Genomic DNA, 7,807 nt, shown 5'->3' on the forward strand with positions numbered 1-7,807 from the left:
GAGATTTCCACTGGACCAGCAACTACACAGTCACCGCCTGTTAAATAAAGCAACATGCAGCAAATCATCAATGTTTCTAAATCTTCTCCTGAACTGAAGCACAGGCTCTACTCTTCTGCACAATGGTGACCCAAAAAATTACATTTTACAGTAAACTGCAACAGTGTTGCCAGTATATACCTGTTTTATAACTTACAGTTTATTACTGTTAAAATATGTTTTCTGGGTGTCTTTTTATCTTACACTTTTAACCCTTTCAGCCCCACAGGAAAATCCTGTAGTGTCCACACTACAAAGAGTAAAAACTAACACTGATGCAGTGTTGCAGTGAGATAATTTAGTGAATATGTAAGTGATTGTTGAGCATTAGTGATGAACACCTGCTGTTAATGTCACCGGGTGATTAAAGAGAAAAAAAGAAAAGAAATGAGCGGCAGGTGTGGCGGGGGAGGAGCTAGAGCGCTGAGTGGGGCACATGCTCCCAAAGTTGAGTATAAAAGGCCATTTTGAAGAGAGAAGAGGCAGAGAGAGGAGAGAGGAGAGAGGAGAGAGGAGAGAGGAGAGAGGAGGGCACAGAGAGGAGGGAGGAGGGCACAGAGAGGAGGGAGGAGGGCACAGAGAGGAGGGAGGAGGGCACAGAGAGGAGGGAGGAGGGCACAGAGAGGAGGGAGGAGGGCACAGAGAGGAGGGAGGAGGGCACAGAGAGGAGGGAGGAGGGCACGAGGACATGTGAGGCACGCAACACGTGAGAGAGGGAGAGGGGCCGCGGCGGGAGGCCGCGGGAGAAAGAGAGAGACAGAGACAGAGAAGACTTCGGCTGGATTGCGGGTGTAAGCCTTGGTTGCACCGTGAGTCTGTTGAATTACAGTTCTATTGTGGAAGTGAGCACGAGTGAAACCTTACAGTGTGTGGTGAATACACGAGTGTGGGATTTGTGTTTTTGCTGTTCACTCGCAGTCACAGCTGTCCATTAACCTCTTCTCTGCCTGAGTCCTGTGAGTGTACAGCTACGCTGGTGAAATACTATTAACCTCTTCTCTGCCTGAGCCCTGTGAAGAGCTGGCTAATGCCGGAAGAGCATGCTAATGCTGGAAGAGCCTGCTAATGCTGGAAGAGCCTGCTAATGCTTGAAGAACCTGCTCCCGAAGGAAAGATGAATGCTGAAGAGAAATTGTTTTATTTAATAAAAGAACTTTTATTTTTAATTCTGTGTCTGTCTCCTTTGTGTCCACGGTCAGCTCCTCAGGGGTGGCACGCAGGCGGAGGGGTGGGCGGCCCGCTGGCGCTCCACCCCGACCTGTGACATAAAATGGCGTAGTCGTCAGGATGCCGCCCTGAGTTGAGCAACCGTGGGCCGAGGGTATGGCGACCAGTTTTTTTTTCTCTTCCCTTTTTTCTTTTTCTCTTTTTTTTTTTTTTCTTCAGCATCCCGCTCCAGGGACTGGAGCGGATTGGTGGGGGAGGATGTCACCGGGTGATTAAAGAGAAAAAAAAAAAAGAAATGAGCGGCAGGTGTGGCGGGGGAGGAGCTAGAGCGCTGAGTGGGGCACATGCTCCCAAAGTTGAGTATAAAAGGCCATTTTGAAGAGAGAAGAGGCAGAGAGAGGAGAGAGGAGGGCACGAGGACATATGAGGCACGCAACACGTGAGAGAGGGAGAGGGGCCGTGGCGGGAGGCCGCGGGAGAAAGAGAGAGACAGAGAAGACTTCGGCTGGATTGCGGGTGTAAGCCTTGCTTGCACCGTGAGTCTGTTGAATTGCAGTTCTATTGTGGAAGTGAGCACGAGTGAAACCTTACAGTGTGTGGTGAATACACGAGTGTGGGAATTGTGTTTTTGCTGTTCACTCGCAGTCACCGCTGTCCATCAACCTCTTCCCGGCCTGAGCCCTGTGAGTGTACAGCTACACTGGTGAAATGCTATTAACCTCTTCCCGGCCTGAGCCCTGTGAGTGTACAGCTGCGCTGGTGAAATACTATTAACCTCTTCTCTGCCTGAGCCCTGTGAGTGTACAGCTACGCTGGTGAAATGCTATTAACCTCTTCTCTGCCTGAGTCCTGTGAGTGTACAGCTGCGCTGGTGAAATACTATTAACCTCTTCTCTGCCTGAGCCCTGTGAGTGTACAGCTACACTGGTGAAATACTATTAACCTCTTCTCTGCCTGAGCCCTGTGAGTGTACAGCTGCGCTGGTGAAATACTATTAACCTCTTCTCTGCCTGAGTCCTGTGAGTGTACAGCTACACTGGTGAAATACTATTTACCTCTTCTCTGCCTGAATCTGCTGGATTGGTGAAACACCACTTTAACCTCCTCTCTGCTTGAACCGGCTGCATTGGTGAAATGCCATTAACCTCTTCTCTGTCTGAAATTGAGTTACGTCCATTTATGTTCATAGCTCTCTCTGTCCGAGCCCTGAAGAGAACGCCGAAGAAGAGAACGCGGAAGCTGTGAATTGTTCATTCCTCTCTCTGTCTGAAACTGAGTTACGTCCATTTATGTTCATAGCTCTCTCTGTCCGAGTCCTGAAGAGAACGCTGAAGAAGAGAATGCGGAAGCTGTGAATTATGTTCATTCCTCTCTCTGTCTGAAAGTGCTGAGATACACGAAGAGAACGCAGAAGAAGAGAAAGCGGAAGCTGTGAATTATGTTCATTCCTCTCTCTGTCTGAAAGTGCTGAGATACACGAAGAGAACGCAGAAGAAGAGAAAGCGGAAGCTGTGAATTATGTTCATTCCTCTCTCTGTCTGAAGGTGCTGTGACACGTGAAGAGTACGCTGAAGGAGAGACTTTTTAAGATTGTTTTTATTATTTAATAAAGAGTATATTTATTTTGAATTCTGTGTCTGCCTTTCCCTTCGTGTCCACGGCCAGCTCCTCAGGGGCGGCACGCAAGCGAGGGGGGGGCGGCCCGCTGGCGCTCCACCCCGACCTGTGACATTAACAAGCAGAATCACTGAAGGAAAGAGGAACACACAAACAGAAAATAGGGAAACACAAGAACTACAAATGACTTCCAGCCATTACACATTATTACACTTATTGTTAACCAGTATACCTTTATTTCTGTCATACATCTACAGAAGTTAAGATGTTTAATTGAAAATGTTTGGGTTGAAGTTACCATTATGGAGATCAGTGTTTGCTTTAGTTGGGATGCTGATTCTCTTTCTGCTTGAACAGTGCTTCTGCAAGCCACACTTGTGCACACACACAATTTGTGAATGATTGCGGTTATATTGATTATGATGACAATATCATCATATAGCCGTTAATTCACTAATCTCATTCAGAGTTTAATCCATTATCAAAACTGTTACATTACCACCACTGTGAAACTACAGCAATGAGTTACAATGACGAATTTTTTAACACATCATGCACAACCAAAGAAACAGAGCTACACTGTCTTGTAGAAACATAGAGATTCAAAAAATCAGCACGTCTCTCAACAATGGTGGCAATAATTTTCTTTTTTTTATTTATTCATGCAGCAGTGCACACGTAAAAACAAACTTTTATTTTGGATGTGATCACCTGTTGCCCAGCCCTAAAAAAAATGCAAATGTTTTAAGAAGCTGTTTTTGTGAAACTTGGTAATAAAGAATGGAATATTTTCATCTTTTTTCTATTTTTAATGTCAAAATAGTATAATTATCTTTGTACATCAAAAAATGCAATTGGTAAAAATAAACCTAAATAAAAGTCAGATAAATTTACCAAAAATGTGTAATCAAAGATATTATATACTATAATGTTTATCATATAAATAACATTTGCATTTAGCAATGGATTGCAATTTATTTAAGTTGTATTTGAATTTTTCTTTTCACAAATTACATATCACAGTCTTACACTCTTGCACCTGTGGGTCCATGAAGAACCTTTTACATCCATGGAATCTTTCCATTTCCCAGTTTCTTTATATAGTGGGGAAAAAAGGTTCTTCAGATTATTAAAATGATCTTCACACTAAGAAAATGGCATTGCTGCAAAAATCCCCTTTTGGAGCCTTTATTTTCAAGTTAATGTACTTCAGTAGAATGTACAGTACAGTAACTAAAAAGGAAAAATATTGGCTTATCTGTATATTAATATTTCTAATGAAACATGCAGAAGTTACGAAAGCCTGCATCTCATGTACAAGCCTATAAGAGGATATTTACTCATGTGAACCAAGCCATGGACAGTAATATCAGAAACACAATAACAGAGGTTACGTACAGAAAAAAGAAGATAACATGTATTATTGTTGCCACTCTGGTCCAGCACAGGGGTTTCCTCTCTTGATGGTTTTGATGAGCCTGAAACTCCATGAGGATCTGCTTCAGAACGTTAAGAGTGTACAGCCGCTCTTCAATGCTGTCTGCAACTGAGTCTGAAGGGCCTGTTGTGTCCTTTACGGTCTCTGTGAGAGGAATTATACATGTATTTATTTGAAATATAAGATGTTTTATCATGGATCAATTTCTTTTGAAGAACCCATAAAAGAGTGAAATTAATTTTCAGTTTTCCCAGCCTGCTGCAAAAAGTTCAGACATAGAAAGCTCAGATAGCATTTACAGCTCATGAACAATCAGTTCATGGAGTAAAGATGCCAACATCCAAATCACATTAAGATGAGTAATGGGAATGTGCATGGATAACTAACTAATAAAATGCTCCTTGTTATTAGATGTTGGGTGAATATTTACCAGAAAGAGCAGATGTGCTTTCCATTGCTGCTACTGAAACTGTCTGATTTCCTTTAGCCATCAGAAAATTCACAAAAATAGTCTCCAGAACACTGATGCCCATGAAACTGAAGATGATAACACAATACATCCCTGAAAAAACATTGTAAAAAAAAAATAGTCAAAAGTTTTTGGGGAATTTTTTTTTTTTTTTTTTTTAAGCAGTGTCAAGGCTGCATTTGCAATAAAAAGCAGTAATATTGTGAAATATTACAATTTAAAAGAACTGTTTTCTATTTTAATATATTTAATATAATATAATATAATATATTAATTTATCCTGTTATAAATAATTTCAACATCATTACTTCAGTCAGTGTCACATGATCCTTCAGAAATAATTAGAATATGTTGATTTGCTAAACACACTCTACTCTAATGAACTCACCAATCAGAGGGATATTACTGGCAGTCGAGGGCAGCATGTCTTTAAGAAGCAGCAGTAACACAGAAATAGACAGAAGCAAAGTTACTTTAAAACTAAGCTTCTCTCCTCCACTTGAATCGATGAAGAAGGAGGCCAAATCCAGCACAAGGAAGTACAATACTGGCATCAGAAAGATAATGACATACAGTACAGGTTTCCTCTGCATGGTGATCTGCAAGAACAGAAACTTCTTTAAATGCTTTATCAGAGCAGCTTTACATTAACACTGGAGACTGGAGCTAGTTGTTACAAGGTCTGTATCTTATCTGTAAAGTTTTAAGTCAGAAGTTCTATGACTGAAAAACTTGTTTTCTCTAGCAGTGGTTTTCGTATTTTGTAATAGCTGTTAAATGAATGCACTATAATGATAAATTAACTATATAATGGAGGAAATTTTTATCTGAAAGGTGAAAAAGAATACTTTTAAAAAGAGTACTTATTATGGAAATAATATACTTTGAAAGAATATACTTAAGTGTGATCTGAATGTAATGATTTTGGACACTTAACTGCGTGTTATTTAACAGTTAAATGACAATGTTGTCAGGGAATATACCAGACTCAGGTATCAGGTGAGAAGACAACACAGGTTTATTGAGCAGTACAAGTGTCATTGTGTCCAAGCCTAATCGTCAGAGTTACATCATTGTTTTACTGTTGAGACTTACTTACTGAAGTGACTTGAAGTCAAGTCAAGTCAAGTCTTCTTCGTTTATATAGCGCTTTTAACAATGTAGATTGTTTAAAGCGGCTTTACAGTAACAAACGGACAATTTAAGGTAACAGAGATTGTTTTGGCTTTATAGCGGTTCTTGAATAAAGATATTTTCCAGCTAAAGCTAGTTTTATTAGAAGTGCACCATTCACATTAATGATAATCTATAATTATGTGATTCTTATCGTTCTGCTCTGTACCGTATATATCAGCTGATCCTGGTCTTGTCCTGGACCTAGAGTATTGGCACTGCCTTTAGAAATATTTATACTGAGGAGTTCCCACTCTCCCTGAGTCTGAAAGGCCTTCTTGGAGCTGAGGGTCAGGAATGATGCATCGGAGAAAGGGTTAATTAGGAGCTCCTTGCCTGAGAGAAAATCAACAACAGACATTACAATGACTTTAATTTCAAATATGCATAGGATGGGATTTATTTGTTTGTCTCACTACCACATGAATGCATAAAGGGGGTCAAACTGACCCGTATTCACCAGTTGACCTTCTATTTCTGCCTTGATTCTGAAGGTCAAATACAATGAACACTTTACTATCCATAAACCATGGGAGAGGAGTGGTGAAAGGCATGGAAATGAGAATACATTTCAGCTTTTGTAATGCATATATAGCCTACAAGGAAAATGGACAAATAAACATTTGTGTATCATCAATTATTTAATTAATAGGACACCTATTTTCAAAGGAAACGGGTCATTTTGACCCCCTTTATGCATTTGTGTACTTTTTTGGTTCATGCATTCTAGGGTTAATAATCATGTTTGCCAACATCAGGGTTGTGCACCAAAATGCATATTTTGTCCAAATTAATGATGTTTTTGATTTCTCCTGGATTGTAATTTAATATATTTCTCTTCCTTTGTTTCAATTCAAATCCAATTCAACATCCTGTGTGTGGGGCCAATTCCACTCAATTTCACGTTCATTAACTGAATTCTTCATTTTTGAATTTTGCCCAACCCTGATCATCATTGATTTTAGGAGTTTCAGATGTACTTGAATGTATTGGAGACTGAAGGGTAAAATTGCAGCTTTGAACGTCAAAGGGAAACCGGTGAAGGTCCATCTTGCAGGCCGAGGTCAGAGCTAAAGTGTTAGATGTGAGAACAATGCCTTCATAAAGCTTTACATGTTGATTCTCTTGTGTCGCAAACTCTGTCTTGATGCTAAATAGAAAGAAAAAGAAGAAAAGTAGTTCAATAAAATCAAATGCACACTTTAAAAGGTATAGATCAACCAAAAAATAAAAATGCTGGCATCCATTACTCAACCTCATGTTCTTCCAAATGCTTTCAATCATCTTCGAAACATAATTGAAGAATCTTTTTTTATTATAACATTTGAAATTTCTGTCCCTCCATTAAAAGTCCATTCTAACAAAATGTTCAAGCTTCATTAAAGCTGCAGTTGGTAACTTTTGTAAAAATGTATTTTTTACATATTTGTTAAAACTGTCATTATGTCCTGACAGTAGAATATGAGACAGATAATCTGTGAAAAAATCAAACTCCTCAGGCTCCTCCCAGTGGTCCTATTACCATTTTGCAGAAATACACCATTCCCGGTAAGAAACAACCAATCAGAGCCAGGAGGAATGTCTTAGCAGTGTCAATCAAGCTCGTGTACGCGCTGATCACACCCCTCTCTCGCACGGCGCGTACTGTCGTTCAAAATCAAGATAGCCGGTGTGCCGCGCAGCTGTGCTAATGGCGGACAAACAACTAAAACTGCCAATTTCTGGAGTGGCACCTGCTCATACAACAAAGACAGGTAAACAGAAAAAAAAATGATGACGATAAACAAGCCCGTCGGAGCCCATTGACTCAGTGTCAAAACTCTAGCCGCATAACATACAGATAAAATGTCACGCACTGTGCAAAGCAACAATTGAAACCTGCTAATTCATTGGCTTGTCATGTT

The sequence above is a fragment of the Abramis brama genome (genome assembly GCF_963993115.1).
Source record: "Abramis brama genome assembly, chromosome: 1".
Taxonomy (NCBI): domain Eukaryota; kingdom Metazoa; phylum Chordata; class Actinopteri; order Cypriniformes; family Leuciscidae; genus Abramis; species Abramis brama.